Raw genomic sequence first — 20,077 nt, forward strand, 5'->3', positions numbered from 1 at the left:
TACGTAAGATAAGAATGAAAAAGGTTTACATAATAATACTAATATGGGTACATAATATATACACATATATATAACATATTTAAAATGAACATATACAACATACATATATAATAGACACCCACTAATAATAATAGTAATAATTGTAATAATAAGAAGCTATATACATAAATAATAAAACATATATTAGTAATTATAATAACAAGGATAAAATACAAACATAAGATAGTACAAAAATATATAAATATTATGGGATTAAAAAAACATATACATGAAATAGTAAAAGAAATACATAACAAATAACATAAAGATATATGTATGAAATAACATAAAAATATATGATTAGTATGATATTCACAAATATATACATATTATAACCCTTTTTAGAATAATAATTAAATATCTGAAAATAATATTATGTACACAAAAATGTATATATACACTTATGGTGAAATATATGTACTAATATTAATAATAAGTATAATCAAAATAAAAATAAATACAATAATATATACTCAATATGGTATTTAAAATACATATATGTATAATAGTATTTTGAGTATGTACATGAGACAATATAAAATATATACATGGAAATATACAAGAAGTATACAACTAATAACATTAAGAATATATATATAATATAAATATAATATATACAATATACACATATGATAAAAACTATTAATATGTACATGTATATCTACATACACATTAAGTAAAAGTACTAATGCTAACAATATTAATAATAAATATAATAATAGATATATATGCATATAATAGTAAGAAACGGAACATAAAGAAAATATATATATATATAGCTAAATATAATATAATAATAACAATATATAAAAATAATAGTGATAACAATATTACATATATAACATGATTAATATTTAAAGCTAAATTAAATAGCAAAATAATATGAAATCCAAGGTAAATACGAAAAATAAATGAAAAAGGACCAAAATTGGATTAAAATAAAAACTTTGGGGCTAATTTTTAAAAAAATATAAAGGAGAAAGGACCTATTAGAACGCGCATAAAACTGTGGGGGACCAAAAACACAATTAATCCTCCCCTCAAAACATAACATGGCAAGAGGGACTAAATCGCAAAGCGCTACATACTTTGGGGCCAAATTAAAAGAACCATGAAAGATTTAATTACAACGTATTAAAAGACGGAGGGGTCAAACGCGCAAATAACCCCTCCATCAAAAACAGGCGGATCCTGAGCGGGTTTGGATCGGGCTCGGGTCGGGCAGGCTCAAAACGACGTCGTTTTGGGGCTTAAGTGTAGCCCCTAAAACAACGTCGTTTTGGAGGGCTATATAAGGCCTAAAATAACCAAAAAAATTCATTGGGTGAGAGGGAAAGAAAAAAAAAAGAGAGAGGGAAGAGAGAAGGGAGAGAGAAGGGAGAGAGAAGGGAGGGGGGAAGGAGAATCCGGCCAGGGGCCGATCACCGGTCGACCGTCATGACATTTGTATTATATTTTTTTATTATGATGTATTATATTTTCCCTAATATCATGACATTTGTATTCTTTCTATTCCTTGAAACTTTGTCAAAATCGTCATTAATCAATTTCATAGAAACAACTATACACTTCAAGCAATATCAAAGCATTAAATACTTATTAACAAAATGTTGAATTATTTACACATGAACTTACCTCGATACCAAAATGGCAAAAAGGGACTTAACCGTCAATTTCTCTTTTTTCTCCCGTTCTAGGTCTGGACCTCTTTTTCTTTGATCTATAACATCACATTTAACTTATTTATTAGTTACATTATTCAATGTGACCCAAAAATCACATTATGGAAAAATTATGTTTTTGCCCCTAAAGTTTCACATATTTACACTTTTGCTCCTAGGCACGTAAAATGAAATGTGTTCAATTTATTTACTATCCATGCATAGCAGCCTACATTTTCCATTAAAATACATTTTTAACACAAAATTCATAACTTTTACAATTTAGTCCTTTTTTTGCATTTTCACCGAAAATCACTTAGCAAAAGTTGTTTCTCTAACATCAAACTTACATATTCCTCCATTAAACATCAAGATACATACATGTCACACATGGGTAAATTTTTAAACATGAACCCTACTTCAAATCAAGGGTAGAAATAGGTAAATCGGGTTGCGAGGACTTTAAAAATGTAAAGAACTTTAAAAACGGGGCTAGGATGCACTTACTATGGAGCTTGGAAGCTTGAACAAAACCCTACCCATGGATTCTATTCTAATTTCATGTAGAGGTAGAAGTTGGACAAGGATTTTGGCTTATTTTCCCTTTTTAATTCATTTATTTACCAAATGACTAAAATTCCCATAATGCCTTTCTTTAAAAATTCACCTAACTAGGTCCATTTTTGTCCATCAACTTAACCAATGGTATAATTACCATATAAGGACCTATAATTAAAGTTTCATAACAATTGGACACCTCTAGCATGTAGAACTCAACTTTTTCACTTTTTACAATTTAGTCCTTTTGACTAAATTGAGTGCCTAAACGTCAAAATTTTCAAACGAAATTTTCACGAAATCATTTCGTGAAATTGTAGACCATAAAAATATAATAAAAATAAATTTTATTACGTCAAATTTGTGGTCTTGAAACCACTGTTCCAACTAGGCCCAAAATCGGGCGGTTACAGTGAAATTGTTATTAATTTATTTACTTTGTAAATAATATTAATTGAAAGACGAATGAGTTAGATAGTGTACTAATTTTTTTTTCATTATTTTATTTTTTAGGTACTTGGTTGACTAATTAATTTAATGATAGATCAGGTTGATTATGAATTCAATGATAATAGTAGTTGGGATGAGGAATACGAAATGACCGCATGGTTCGAAGATGAAGTATATGAGGAAGGATTTTATGAAAAATTGGAGATTAGGGAGAACTGTAGATTTCTCATTATGGAACTGCAACAAGGAAATGAAGTAATGACTCCATTAGATGAGGTCGTGCATGATGTTCCTAACTCTTATCGTGAAGACCCATGTGTTGTTGTTAACCATCTTGAACTAGATTATACAAAACCATTGGATAGAAACAGTAACAAAGCATCAAGTTGGATGAATGGAGACTTGACAAAAAAATGGAGTTATGTTGGAAAATACAACATGCCTGAATAGTCATTTAAATGGGAATTGGATTTAATTATGGATGACGATATATATAGGTAGTTGCTTGAGAAACATAGGAGTAATCAAAGATGAAGACAATCTATTGAAGCCTCAATGAGCCAATGGAATTGTGATATCAGATGTGGAGAAAACGAGTACTCATACAAGTCTCTTTATGAGTCGTATGACCAAAAGGCGGATATGCTCAAATATTCAAATGAAATCTCGTGCAATTCGTAAGAAACACCTTCCTTATTTATTTGTGTAGAGTTGTATATATATAACATGTACCTATTCTGATTTAATATAGAAGATTAATTCATTCAAAATCTTCATGGTATTAGAGCTAGGAAATTTGAAAGAAAAACCCTTACTGTCACCCTCTCATCCCAGACCTTAGTTGTCACCTTCTCATCCCGAAGTTCTCATTTTTTTTGCAATCTCGATTTTTTCTTTCTAAAAAAAAAATCTAGAATGGTGAGTGAATGAAGCAGTCAGTTTTTTCTCTGAGACATCTTCTCATTCTAACCCAAATCCGGTCTAACCCAGTTTTGGAAATTCTAAAACCTTTGAGAATCTATCTCTTTTGATTACAAGTCATAAAATCAATGGATAGAGCTATCTCTGGAACATCCCTTAGCACGTCAGAAGACATTACGTACAACAATCAGCCAAACAAATCGCCCAACAAACTAGGGCGTTATTGATAGACTCAAATCTTTTGGCTTGATTTAAATATTTGAGAAATCAGTTGTAATGGTTTTCTTTTAGTTAAAGACCATTATTCTTAGCTTATTTTAGTAACACATCCTTAGAGAAAGTAATAGGAATTAATAAATACAATCTTTAAGTCGTACACTGCCATGTATGGCAAATACATTTAATAGAAAAGACAAGTTTGTAAACTTAAAATCAAGGGAGTTTGGCTTACACGTGTATAATAAAGGCCAGTTCCACTTTAAGACAAAACAATACAGCTTTGGGGTAAAAACAAAAATTAAGTACAAAATGTATATATATACGCCATCTGCCAACTAGCCATGCATGATACGTAATAGACAAGTGGCTTACTTGCAGGCGCAGTTCTGGCGTAGTCCCTTTCTACTGATCTTCTTCTACTACTCAAAAGCCTGAGAAAGAAAAGTAATGAAGTAAGTTCAATTGAACTTAGTGAGTTCCAAATAGATGCAGAATGATTATCAGGTTACCGATAGTAAACCTAAAAATAAACACAATTTTGAATCTCAGTCATACATACACATTATACCAAGTTGCTAGTACAGTTCTGTAGCGACAACACTTCGCCAATATAATGTATACAGTACCCCTGGAAAATACATACTGATAACTTATATATACTTCCTTTAATCATGTATGTTTACCTATGACCTAACCTTGTGCCAGCCTCGAACCCATATTTCAAAAATTAGAATCGCGTATAAGCCATAATCAATTTTATATTCATATTCCTTGTTAAATTGAACACATGTTCTCTCGTAAGGTCGGGTCGTGATCTTTCTATCTGGTTTGCAATAAAATTTCCCTACTGAAGGTATCATAAATAATGCTCCTTTTCACATTTTCACATGTCATCGATAGTTTGGTACTAGGCTCGCACACAAGGTGGGTATTTTTACCTCAACCATGGTCATGTTCATATACACAACACTGACTTAACACACATACATCAATACGCACCACATCGACCTATCTCCAACAGAGATAACTTACCTTACATAACCATATATCATAGAGCTTCATAACTCAAAGGAATCAAGAAGAAACTCACCAGATACTTCAGGACAAAATCTACTCTACTGGTTTTTTTGCCTCAATTGCATGGACCTTCACTAACTTCTTAAGCTAAATAAGAAACAATCATAATTATCAAAAAATTTATCTACTAAAATTAGATCATGCATGCACAAATGCAAAGGCGTAAACTTCCTCGTCATCAACCTAAGGGTTTCCCAGAAATTACCAATCAGCTAGTACTTATCAATGGCATTTTGACAAGCTTCTGGAAACCTTTCTCGTCTCCTCTACCAAAGATAACTAAAAATTTTAGAGACGTATGAAAGAACACAAAATATAAAAAGGTGAAACATGCTGGCTATAGGCATCCTTTTATAGCACAGATAACAAAAAATAAGCTTAGTGGGAAGGTCAGAAATCCCACTATCACCCTTCAAATTTGAAACGAAGCTTACCTAACAAGATTTGAAATCTAATATTTTACCAAACATAACTAATATCACTAATTAAAATGGTAAAACATTGCTTGTAAATTTAAGCAACCAATTAAACAGGTCATTCAGCTACCTAAACATATCTAACTGTGTTTTGCCATAAAGCTTGAACGTGGGCTACAAGTAAGGATGACACCGGTAACCATATTTTGGCAGATTCTCAGAGATTTTATTTCTTACTTGCACCCAAAGTATTGGGCATAAAGTGCACACATCTTTTACCTTAGGAAGTAATCATAGGGGATAGGAGGTCGGCAGACAAGTCGAGTGGAGTAAATTATAGTTTATCCTGGCGAAGAAAGTGAGATCGGGGGATAAACAAGTATCGTCGATTAATTAATTAGTAGAGCTGAGAGGTAATACTAGTTAATTAATAGCTAATTCATATTAAAACCTGAATTCTAAAATTATTTAATCTTCTATTTATTAATTAGAAATTTAATTGATCATGGGCTAGAGGCTCACATTGTCGACAATAGGAATAGGAAATTTTATTAGGTTGGTTGGGTTAATTAATTTAATTAGTTTAATTAATATTTTACTTTGGATTAACACTACTAATTCGTGACTCGATTAGATTTGTAATTACTTTCTACAATTAATTTAATAATAATTTCTCCAATCTACAATACCTTGGGTACGATCCTCAAAATACTTACCAATGTTGCGCTATAACATATACTATATTACAATTTGACCCTTACACTTACAAACACTGCCGATTTATTTTATATATTTTTTTAGTGTAATATTTTACTATAAACAATAACACATTTATAGGCAATCAGGAGGCAGTGAGGGAAACTTACTCCAGTTTTGAAAATACTTCAGAAATCTTTATGGTGAAGATGGTTATTCATGATATTCGTCAAGGAAAATAATTGGTAACCTAGTATTTTAATGTTCAAATTTTTCATTGGAAACAATTAGATATGTTTGAGTTTTATGAGTGGAAGTGTTCGGAAGATAATGCTTTATATCGTAAGATAGTGGAGCAAAAAAGAACTTTTCAAATTCTTCTTGGTTTGAATAAAATTTTAAATTATGTAAGAGGAAAAAAATGGGGAAAAAAAACCTCTTCTAAGTCTTCGAGAGACATTTTGTAGAAGTTTGCCAAGAAGAAAGTAAGAAGAAGGTAATGTTAGGCAATCAACCACTACCACCAAACCTAAACGGGTTTATATTTGCTACTTGTAGCTCACGGTCTCTAGCACCAATGTATAATTGCCTACCGAGAAAGGGGCAATCTTGGTGTGACCGTTGCTCTAAACTTGATAATATGAGGGAGACATGTTGGAAGCTACACAGAAAATCGACGGATTGGAAGTCAAACATATCAACCCAAGACAGCAATGCAAACTCAGCCGACAGTGCACAATTGAATCCAAACCCTTCACCAAGGAACAACTAGATATGCTAAAATTGTCGCTGAACAACACTTCAACACAACACTCTAACGCTACACCAGCCACAAGTTTACATGTTAAGTTAGGTAAATTACAATAAAAATAGTTGATTATTGACTCATGAACATTAGATCATATGATAGGAGATGGGATACTTTTCGTTGACTATCAACTGTGTCACTCTAATCTCGAGCTTAAGATTGCTAATGCACTTTATCTAAAGTGATAAGACCAGATCAGTTCAAATATCACCTGGAATCATTCTTAAATCTGTGTTTTATGTTCCTAATCTTGATTGTAATAGGATTTCCATCAGTAAATTAACTCGTGATAACCATTGTTTAACAACATTCTTTCCAAATGTGTGTTTTTCAGGAATTGGGTTTGAAAAGAAAGATTGGTAGTGTTAAGATGTGTCATGTATTATACCCCCTCAAGCCACTCAAATTTGGATAGGCTGTAATAGCTACTACAAGTATATCTGCTTCTGATTTGAGTCAATTTAATCATAGTTCTAGTGTCAATAAGGATAATGAGATCATGAGATGACACTTTTGGTTAGGAAATCCTAATTTCTTGTACCTTGGAAAGTTATTTCTATAGGAAAGTCGGTTTGGAAAATGCAGCGGAAAATAAATTTAGAGAAAAGTAGAGTTTTAAAAATTTTTCCAAAACAAGATTTTGGTTTTGATATCTAAAGTAATAAACACTTAATCAAAATTGTACATTTTTTATTCATCTAGGATAAGTGCTTCGATCGAGTAGTCTTCTACGCTATCCTCGAGCTCACATCCGTCGAGTGTGGGCTCGCTTCGAATAAAAATTTTTTTAACAAAAATTACAAAAAGGTAATTTTGCAATTTCTTTAAACTTTTGGGTCAAGTTGTAAATTAGAAAAATATCTTTAGAAATTTTCTGGATTAATCTTTTCAAAAAAAATTTCTCTCTGTAACTTTCTATTGAATTCAAGTGTCTGTAAATAATGACCCAAGGCTCTCTTTATGTACGAAGAGTTTAGGGAGTTCAATTATGATTAAACTTAATCACTTTAATATTAAATTAATATAATATTTATCAAGATAAATGTTAGATTAAATATAATATTAAATCTTATTAAAATAATATAATGTTTATCTACAAAATAAACATTAAATTAAATTTAATATTAAGATAATCACTTCAATATTAAATTAATAAAATACTATTAAAATAATATTAAATTAAATTTAATATTAAACTATTAAAATAATATCATTTTTAGAATAATTAATTTGAAATCAAATTCTCTGGTGGAGTCCCAGTAGGAGTGTAACTCTTCCACTACTCAGCCACCGATGACCAATTATCGCCAGGCATCGGGACGTCGCTGTCATAGCCATCAGCACCGCTGTGTCCGGTGATATAGGTATGACATCCTTACGGCACCTCGATTCGGTTTGGTCTAGGTCAATGACGACCCGACTGATCTGGTCTAGCCACTGGTTCGATTGTCGACCTGATTTCATATACCAAACTTGGTTTGACTAGTTTCTGGGTCTCAGTCTCGGTTTGGGCTCCCGGACTCAATTTATGATCTCAGTTCCAATTTTCAAGTTCAATTACCTATTAGGCCAATTTTCTGAACTGAAAATTAACTTCAAAAAAATATCATATTAATCTTAATTAATTTGAATAATTTAATTTTACTTGATCAAAATTAATTTTTTCAAAAATCACTTAAATTTTCCAAATTAAATTTTTAAGAAAATTCTTTAATCAAATTCTCTAGTTGAACAATTCTCACGACCACCTAATTTAATTCTACATGAATAAATTGACCCAATTAAATTATTCCCAAAGTCGTAGAATTTTCTTCTTATTCAAATGTAGTCTGATCGTGCTTTTGTTGAGCCAGCAGAAGGACCAATCAGACATGTACAATTGGGCTCTAGTAATTGCAATTATGTCCAGAAGCACCGTTTTGATAAATTGCAATTACTTAATCATGGAATCAATCCACAAGAAGTACCATGATTAAAAACTCTTTATTGTATACTCTTTACGAAAGCAATTCATCCAACTGTTTTGTCCAACAACCTCGTCATGTTTGTGTTACTCTTATATGATATCATTAATTCCTTTGAGTTAAATCTATTCACTCAATACAATCCTATTTTATCTCATTGTAATTATTGTTTCTTCTTTATGATTAATATGATCATTGTCAAAAAATTATTGCGATAAATTGCTCGTTCGAGAAAAAGTAACCCGTGGCCATGTTCCATATTTATCAATCTACACAATGCCAATGAAAGGATATCATTAACTCCTTAATGGAGTTATGAATTCCATTGTTGTTAGTAAAGCCATGCCGTACACAATTCATGTACCTAACATACTGGCTATGGGCTCGATCATCTTTAGAGTATAAGCCTCCACTTATATCAAAGCACATAAGTTGCATACGCATGGTCAATGACTAACTTAGGATTTAGTTAAATCACACCAAGAACGTCACAACTGAATTAATTCACAAATAGATTCAAAATTAATTCATCTTGGGTCCAATCTAATGTATAATTCTACTAATGAATACATCACTGCCTCTACTCATGGAGTCAACTGCTCCGATAGCCAAGACTAGCCATCTTCCTAATTGGAATTGTAGATGACATAATAATCCTTCTTAGTATTTGAATTAAATGCTTACTTTGATTCTTTTACGAGATTACGGGCTCATTTAGATTATGTATTGAAGTAACTTGTCTTTCTCGCAATGTAAACGTTGTTTACAGTGCCACTTATCTTCAGTTTGACTTTTAGAAAATCAATGAGCTAATATTTGCTTGTCACAATTTCGATATGCATGCAAAATATAGAAGGCATAAACACAAAAGACATAATAGTGAAATATAAAATTAACTTTATTTATTTATTCATATTTCAAACATTAGAAAATAGTTACATGTTTACTACAATATGAGCACATTTCCCAACAATTTCCCCATTTTTTCGTCAATAAAAATCTAAAAATTTCAATAATGAGATGTGTCAACTTGCAAAGCATATTAGATCTGTCTATTCGGGATTTCTTACCAACCATCAAAACCTTTTACCCTTGTTCACAGTGATATTTAGGGACATTTACGAATGAAAAACATTAATAGAGCACGGTGGTTGGTGATTTTTTTTTATGACCATACAAGACTTACTTGGGTATTTCTTATGAAAGAATATTCCAAGCCTTCAATTCCATGGTTCAAACTCGATTTGGTTACAAAATACAAATCTTAAAGTCTAATAATACTAGAGAGATTTCTACTATATCCTGGGAGAATACTTGTCTAAACAAGTGATAATCCAAATAAGTTTTTGTCAATACTTCGCAAAAAAATGAGATCACAGAGGGAATAAATAAACATTTTTTGGAAGTGACCGACCTGCCATCAAACGTATTAGTTAATTTGAGTCGATTCTGCACTTAAGGAGTTTTTTTTCTAAGAAATTTAGTATTTTAATGTATGTTTTCAATATTTAAGCCTTAGGAATAAATATTAATAAAATAAGTGTTTTTTTAACACAGTTTGTAGGTTTTGTGAACCAATAGGCCGACACGGGCCTTATGTTGCGCTAATAAGTTTGATTAAGCGTGTAAGATGAATATACAAATGCCCAATTGACGTGGAAGCAAATGTCAAGTGTTGCAAAAGCTTCCCAAGACATCAAGGCAAAAAATTAATGACACAATGCTGGAAGTGGGTGTCGTGTTGCGCCACGTAAGGGGTGTGGCGTGATAAACATTGATGTACTACCCAAGTTTATCGAGGTTATTTTTATCTGCACAATCAAACATATACGACCTAAGACGTGCGAAAGTCCTAATTTGGGCTAGCAATGTATCTATAAATAAGATGTTACAGGTTTGAAGTAACTAAGTCATCCTAGGCGCCTTCAAAAACCCTAGTAGTTTAGGAGTAGATTTAGATTATTTTCTTATTGGTTTTTCAATACTTTTTTTTCCTCTTGAAATCAATTTTGATTGAGGAGTTTATTTATATTCTCATAGTATTCAATTTTTTTTTATGTTCGATTTATTTCTTTATTCCAATCAAGAGGATTACTACTCTGTACCCCATTAGATATTACATCCACGGTTATTAAATTATCTTTTCTTTTCCAAATCAATTGTATTTTTCACATGGTTTATTCAATCGAGATAAATATTATGAATAACATGTGTGACTAAGTCCCTTAGGGGAGATTATCAAGCGGATGGGAATGTGATTAACGGAGGATTTAAGGTTTTTTGAGAGGGATTAGTTGGTATGAAATACGTGTGCTTAGACCACTATGATTGACAACCCTAGGAAGTTATCATAGGCTAAACAAGGTTGGGAGATAAGTCGAACCGAATAAATCGTAATTTATCTTGGTTGAGAAAGTAAGGTCAGGAGATAAACAATTATCAACCAATCAATTAGTTAATTAGAGGCTGGGAGGTAATAATTGGTTAATCAATAGCTAATCCACCCTAAAACCCTAATTTGAAGTTAGTTACAAACCCTGAAGCGAGTTAACTTCCTGATTGGTTTATTGGTTTATTGTTTATTTTATTTATTTATGTCTTTTTGTTATTTATTTATTTTTTATCTCTTCAACTTAATTTATGGTTTATCGTAATATAAGGATTAATTAATACTACTTAGACTTATTATAGTAAAAGGGTTTTCATACTTTATTCCATCCTCCATTGGGTACGATCTTCGATATACTTCCTAGTATTTCATTGTACAAACTATATTACATTTGATATGTGTACTTGCAGATCTCGCCATTCTCAATTCTTATATTTTTTGTATTATATTTAACTATAAATGATAACACATTTATAGGAGTTCAAGTTGTTGGTGTCGTTGCTAGTGAGGTTTCGACAATAAATTTTGAAAATAATTTTTTACACCTAATCAGATAAGTAGCAACGTTAGGACTTATAGCTACAATATTTAATTTTTATTTAATTATTTTTATTTCTATTTTCTTTTTAGGTCGTTGATGACCTGAAGCTCTAGCACTCCAATTGAGCCTTACCCAAATCCGGAGCAAATACTTTGATGCAACTGTCCAGCGTTGAAAAATGATACACCCGTGATAATTAATCTACATAGAGAAAACCCATTATTCAAAGAGCCACGAGAGCAATAAAGAAATAATCAAGAAGAAGTCCCAATGGCTCAGCAGACATTGTGCAAGTACTCCCTACCTACATTAGATGTAGTGTGAGAAGCATAGAACTACTGGCAGTTAATGCAATAATTTTGAAATAAAAATGGCCACTATCCAGATGATCCAAAACACATTGAAGTTTAAAGGCAATATGGTTGAAGACCCAAATCAACACTTGAAGCGATTCCTTCAATTATGCAACACATTCAAGTACAACGGCGTATTCGATAATGTTGTGCGTCTTCAATTTTTCTCATTTTATCTATGCGAAAATGCGGCCAATTGGTTAAACTCGTTAGAATCAGGTTCCATTACCACATGGAATAATCTAGTGGAAAATTTCTCTACAAATTTTGCTTGATTAGTTGAACCATTCAGTTGAAGCAAGAAAACACCAATTTTGAACAATTTGAAGGTGAATCCCTATACGAGACATGAGAGCATTTCAAGATAATGATAAGGAGGTGCCGACATCATGGATTGCAAGCATGGCTCCAAATTCAAATATTCTATAACAGTGTTGATGGATACATTAGATCCAACTTAGATGGAGCATCCGAAGGATCTCTCATGTTCCATACGTATGAACGAGCATACAAAATCATTGATGATATGGCATGAATTAACACATGTGATCAAAGGAGATATTCGTGTACCAATCCAAGCCACTAACAGTAAAAGCTGTGAAGGAAGAGAACGACGATGATTGATTCTAACAAATCCTTAAAAAACTTAACCGTTTGGAGACATCATCAAGCCGACGAGAACGAAGCCATATTACGAAGGCCAATCCGAAGAGGCGAGCTACCTAAATAATAGGGGTTGAGATCCGTATTCAAATACTTACAACCCTGGTTGGAAGGATCATCTAAATTTTAAGTGGGGAGGAAACTAAAGAAGTGCGAATCAAGCGCAAACTTGACAAAATCCTCCTTACAAACCTCCACCATTGCAAGAAAAAGCCTTGGTGAATGACCATGCTGCATGTGGTCAAAGATTCAACTGATTAGAGGGAGAGATGCAAACTATGAAGACAAATATTTGACAACTCCAAGCTACATGTAAACAACTCGAGTCCTGGATGGATAACCTCTACGATCAAATAAACCAATTCATGATGATATTATAAAAACAAAATGGCTAGAGTCTCCCTAAAAGTATGAATAATAATGCTCAGAGAGATGGAAATGAGCACGTAAAGGCAATCACAATTTGATCGGGAAAGGAATTGAAGCCACCAAGCAAGCCCATCCATGAAGAAGAGGAAGTTTTAGAAGATGTCGACAAACCCACGAAGGAGGAGAAAGAAATCGAGCACCATGAACCAACTGAGGAGGTAGCCAAATCTGTGCCTAATGCAATAATCTCAACATACAGCATCAAAAAAATACACCCAAAATTAAATGATCTGGGTAACTTTACGATTTTAATAGATATAGGGAATCAGTATCATAGCAAAGCCCTTTGCGATTTAGGGGCTAGTATAATTTTAATGCCCCTATTGATTTATCAGAAACTCAGACTCGGTGAGTTAAAAAACACATAAATAATGATACAATTAGCCGATAGATCTTTGGTGCACCCAAAAAGTGTACTCAAAGATACATTGGTCAAGGTATGGGGATTCATAATCCCTGTTGACTTTGTAGTCCTTGATTTTGAGGAAGATAGAGAAAGCCCCATTCTATTAGTTAGGCTATTTCTAGCCACTTCTAAATCAAAATCTTGAATGAAATGAATTAATTATAAAGATCAATAATGTGATAAAAGTGTTCAAATGTGGCCGCAATTTCCAAAGTGAGGGACTAGTTAGGAAAGAATGTCATGTTTTGTTTAATTTAATCCCTAACAGTCTTGATCTAAGGCAATTCTCGAGGGGTGCATGTATAGGTATTTATAAGGCATGAGAACGAGAAAAATGGTAAGACTCCAATGGACAAAGGAGCAATTGGAAGAGTCGAGATGGTCGTGAATGATGATTGAAGTCAATAGTGAAGTTTTGAGAATTTTCGGACACACTTGGTAACATGACATAACATTGACCATTATAGTATAATTACATGTTAAGATTAGGAGAATTCAAATTTTTCGATGTAAAGGGATGAAAGGAAGTTAAACGGCGACAAAAACAGATAATTGAAGGACATCAACATACCCCGAAGGGCTAGGGAGAACGTTGTGTCGCACCACGTATAGGTTGTGACGTGACACAAGCTTTGAAGCAAGGGTACCTAATGTTAGAGAGGCATGTTGCACCACACACAACTTGTGTGTGGTCTGACACAAGCACTTCGAACGTAAAATGGGAAAATTTAGGGCATCGTGTCGTGCCACACATGTAACACCCAGTACCCGAGACCGTTGCCGGAGTCGAACACGAGGTGCTAACAGACTTATTTCATTGTAAAACACAGTTCATTTAAAATTTTCCAGACAAGCTGGCTAACTGCGTCACTGTTACCTTAAAAATCATATCTTGAGTTCCAGAACTCGGAAACCAGTTTCGTAAATTTTACCTGAAACTAGACTCATATATACATCTACAAATTTTTTTCTAGAATTTTTGGTCAAGCCAATTAGTACATTTTATTAGTTAAAGTATCCCCTGTTTCAGGGTTTGACTGCTCTGACCTTCATGCATTACGACTTATATATCTTCCTGTACAGGGCTTCATTACTTATGCTGTTTGTTTCTAACGAAACTAGACTCAAAAATGAATCTATACATATATGGAATGACCTATAATTATCTCTGGTTAATTTATAGTAAATTTCCAAAGTCAGATCAGGGGATCCAGAAATCGCTCTGGCCCTGTTCCACAAAAACTTAAATATCTCTTAAAGTACAACTCATAGATCATTTCGTTTCTTCCATATGAAAGTAGATTCATCAAGGTTCGATTACATAATTTATTCACTATTTAATTCCATTCTTAATATTTTTAGTGATTTTTCAAATCCACACCACTGCTACTATCAGCATCTGTTTTTAAGGTAAACCTTACCTATTTCATGGTTTTCCATGAATCAACTAGAGTTTGCCATACATAGCATCAAAATAATCATAATTAACCATTCCCAATGGCTAATCGTTACCAAACATTTCCATACCTCTCAATGAACAACATACAAGACGATTATAATGCTATGCTCAAAGTATATATAAGCCATTTTCGCATGGCTATCCTAATTTATACAAAACCAAAAGGTACATGACCAACAACAAAAAGGTAGTCCTATACATGCCATTTTCAGAGTTCAACCAAAAGTGTACCAGAAAAAGGGCTTTGATAGTGTGGACGACTTCGAATTCGACGATCCCGAGTCCGATAACTGACGAACTAAAATCTATAAAACAGAGATTCAAAGAACGGAGTAAGCATTTAATGCTTAGTAAGTTCTGAGCAATGAAATCATGCACAACTGAAGTATAGCATTCATACGACTAAACGAATAATTTCATATACATATATTCCCACAATCATACCTACTTCACAATTCCAACCTTTATATTCATACGTAAGGAATCAACTTGTCTAAAAGCTGGAAGCTTGTTAGTCGATTGAGCAAATACTATTTAGAAGGAATCAATTATCTCAATGCACATACGAAACATACCTCATCGTTGGGATTTTACGAGCGTATTAATTGAAATTATTACAGCAAGATCGCTCATTCCCAAACCCAACTATCTTGGATTTAGCGGATATAACCACTCGCACAAGGCCTTGGTCTTAGCGGATATGGTCACTAGCATAAATGCCTTGGGACTTAGCCTGGATATAATCGCTAGCACAAATGCCTTGGTCTTAGCTCGGATATAGCAACTCGCACAAATGCCTTCGGATCTTAGTCCGGATATAGTCACTAGCATAAAAGCCTTGGGACTTAGCCGGATATCATTCGAATAACCATGCACATATATCAATAATCATGACACATCCATATTTCATTTTCATTACCAAAGCTCAAACACAAGACACTTATCACACTTACTAATTTCGGCTCAATAGCCACATACAAAGAGCACTATTTTGATTTGCTTTATGACATGATCTCTATGCACATACGGCTACCCATCATACGTATAGACTAATTAATTCAACATATAATTCAAGTAGAATCATTATATCACCGTATTTTTGTCATGACTATACGTTATGACTTAATCAAATCGTAAACTAAGTTTCATTACTCGAAAACTTACCTCGGATGTTGTCGAACGATTTCGGCGGCTATTCGATCACTTTTTCCTTTCCCTTGTCCAAATTTGGTCCTCTAAGCTCTTGAGCTAATTCAAGCAAATTTAACTTATTAAGGTCTCATTATGCTAGCTTATGGCCGAATATGACAAGGAGTTGATAGGTCATATGGCCACCTTTAGCTCAAATACAAAGCGGTCATACGCATTTTTAATCACATTGAGCAATTTAATACAATTAATCTAACATTCCCTCATGTGCACCTTCATGACCGAATACACACATCATTAATCTAATATCAATTAACTAAGCACTTTAACAAATTCTCCTTGAGCCGATTTTCTAAGTCAAGATAAAAGCATCAATATGCTTGCCCCTAACCGAATACATGCAACACCAATCTATCTCATGTGGCCGAATATGCATGTCTATGTTGAGGCCAATTATATGCTTAATACTTCCTACAAATATGGTTACTTGTATTAACTACATACTATTTTGTTTCAAGTTCAAAACTCGGCTAATACACATATGTACACTAGTAATCAAATACTAATATTTGCACTTCACCTTACTACCATTTCTCATGCAAATAACATGAACAACAACCATATTTCCTACTATGGCCGAATGCATCAAGACACCATACCATTTTAATTTTGGTCATGGGTTAAACAAAGAACCTAATGTCTATCTCAAAAAAATGCTAAAAAGAAAATCCAAGAGGCATCAATCCACTATCACATGTATCATTATAAAGCTTCACATTTAGCATGCAAATGACATCAACACAAATCCACCTTAGCCGAAACTTAGCTCATCTTCATGCATCATCACCAACATCAAACACCACCCAAGAAGACAACACCCATGGCCGAATATCATCTCCATCACATAGCAAAGATTTAAACCATGGGCTAGGTAGAACTCAAGCTAACAACTAAAACATGCATGCATCTCATGGAACATCATCAAACATACCTTAATCTAGATACAAGTATGGCCGAACCTCCTCAACCTTTTCTTCCCCTCCTTCCTTTGATTTTTCGGTCAAGAAGAAACAAATGAGAGCCTTTTCTTCTTTTTTTTTCATCATCCTACTAACCATTATTATTTTATCATTTCTAACATAAACCATTAATACAACATGTTTATGACATGTTTTGCCCATCACCTTTTGTCATGGCTGGCCACTACTAATTAAATGGGGGAAATTGACATGCAAGTCCACCCCTTTGATTACATGCACTAATAGATCCTTATAGATTAACCTATCACATTTCAAAAGTGTCACACATAAGTCCTATTAACTAAATTCACATGCAATTAACTAAATCAAAGCTTAAAACTTTCACACATTCATATTCACATATTTTAGACAATAATTATCATATTCAAATAATTTGGTGACTCGGTTTAGCGGTCCCGAAACCGCTTTCCGACTAGGGTCACTTTAAGGCTGTCACAACGCATAGGCTGTTGCTTAACATGCTTGTGTTCTCAGCCAAAATCAGGTCGTTTTAGGTAGAGGGCCTGTCAAAATTCTATTTATAGACACCAATTTTAGGCATAAGAGCACATATCTAAAACAGCCAAAAGAGCAAAAAAAACCCCCAATTGGAGTTGTCACACATCTTCCCTGTCGTCAAGCTTCAATTCTTCACATTCCCGAGGTTTATTTTTCTTTATTGATTTATTTTTGTTATTTATTTACTTTTATCTTTTCAACTTATTTGATGGTTTATCGTAATATAGGGATTAATTACTGCTACATAGACTTATTATTGTAAAAAAGTTTCCATAGTTTAGTCCATCCTTCCTTGGGTACGATCCTTGGAATACTTGAAAGTATTTCGTTGTACAAAATATATTACAATTTGACTTGTGCACTTGTAGACACCGCCATTCTCAATTCTTATATTTTTAGCATTATATTTAACTATAAACATTAACACATTTATAAGAGGTTAGTGACCCACTCCATTATGTTCTCCACTAACGTACCAAAATACCTATGGGGGGAAGCTATCCTTACTTCGGCATATCTCATCAATAGGTTACCTTCTGAAGTCCTTTAGTTTCTAACACCTCGTCAAGTTCGTACTAATCTTTTTTTCTCATGCCCGGTTCCAATCATCCAATTTGCCTCTAAAGGTATTTGGATGCTCAGCCTTTGTCCATGTCTATTCACACAATAGAATCAAACTTGATCCATGATCCACGGAGTGTGTGTTCATTGGTTACTACACAAACAAAAAAGGGTATACATGCTTTTGTCCCACTACTCAGAGAGTGTTTGAAACCATGGATGTTACATTATTTGAAAGTAGTTTTTTTCCAAGACCAAAATTCATGGAGAGGTCACAGTAGAATTTTAGCCTTGGAGTTCGGATTCCTGCTTGAACAAAATTCCCTGTTTGCTTCAAGTTATCAGCCACCAAGCTATGAATTTATTCCAAGTTAGCCTACATTTGAACATACCTCATTGAATCCAAGTTGTGAGTCGATTTCTTCTCTACTTGATTTGTTAGCTTCACAATTGTGTTCTAACCAATCTGCACTTCAATCAACAACTAAGGAGTTACAGGTTGATTCAAGAAAGCGGAGGCAAACTGAAAAAGAGGTTGAATCCATGACAACTCAAACCCGTCCAAGATTCTAAAGTGAATCCAACAACTGTAGAATCTCACACACGAGGGAAGAGTGATCAAGAGTAATAGGAGATTAAAATAGAAGAAGATTTGGAACTGCCTATCACCCTAAGGAAAGGTACTCAAACGTGTACTCAACATCCAATTAAAGATTTTCTTTCCTATGGAAATTTGTCCGGGACTTATCGAGCATTTTCTCAAGATTGGATGAAGTTCGAACTCCAGCTAATATTCAAGAAACCATTGGTCATCTAAGTTAGGAACAAGTAGTTCAAGAGGAGATTAGTGCATTGGAAAGAAATGACACATGGTCTATTACAAATCTTCCTCTAAAGAAGAAACCAGTAAGCTACAAATGGGTATTCACTGTGAAGCACAAGGTAAATGGAAGCATCGTGAGGCTTAAGGCACAATTGGTGACTGCCTCTCCTATGCTATCACGAACGAGGTAGAGAAATAAAAAAAAAAACAAAGACAAGGATCGGCTAGAACTAATACGTCCGGTGTCTGCAAGTATGACAGGTCAGTTGTAATATAATTGTATAACGGGGTACGGAGTACTCTGAGGATCGAACCTAATAGAGTCAATGATTGAAAAATTTCTGCTAACGAACATGCAAAATAGAGAGTCTAACCAACTAATTGCTAAACATCATAGTACGACAAATCATAAAGCTAAGGATAATTATAGTAATCTAAGATTTAGCTATTAAGAGCTAAATTGTAAAATGTTCAAATTTATAAAACTAATAGATAAATAACAAACAGTGGTCGACTGACTTCTATACGGTTCACCCATTATTGAATTAGGGATCCAAATTGCTTATGTAAAAATCTAATTTTAAGCAGTGACGGAATGGTGGTTTTGGGACCATAATTTTCCATCGTATAGACTTGTAAATATTATTTATAGAATATTTATGGAGTCATTAGGATCGTCTTAAAATTTAGTTAAGAAATTTTGGCGTTTAGATAGTTATTAAAGAAAAATGACTACCTTATAAAAGGTACAAAACATAGTAATTATTGCATTTAGATGATCAAATAGTTTAAGTAATAAACGTGGAAGGGCCAATAAGGAAAATAAACCTTGTTGATTGATAGTGGACGGTTTTGGAGTGAATTTTAATGAAAAATTGGAAATAATTTAAGTATAATGGCAATTTTGTAATTAAAACAAAAATAAAAAATAAAATTAAGTAAAGAAATAGTCTTTCT

General features: G+C 33.3%; 1 non-coding gene across 1 annotated transcript; it reads right to left on the reverse strand.

Moving 5' to 3' along the window:
* Positions 1-12,382: 12,382 nt before the first annotated feature.
* Positions 12,383-12,488, reverse strand: LOC128294551 (small nucleolar RNA R71). The gene has a single exon (XR_008284861.1). It is a non-coding gene; the product is annotated as a small nucleolar RNA R71 (small nucleolar RNA).
* Between the last annotated feature and the right edge of the window lie 7,589 nt (positions 12,489-20,077).

This window comes from Gossypium arboreum, chromosome 6, assembly GCF_025698485.1.
Source record: "Gossypium arboreum isolate Shixiya-1 chromosome 6, ASM2569848v2, whole genome shotgun sequence".
NCBI classification, from domain to species: Eukaryota; Viridiplantae; Streptophyta; class Magnoliopsida; order Malvales; family Malvaceae; genus Gossypium; species Gossypium arboreum.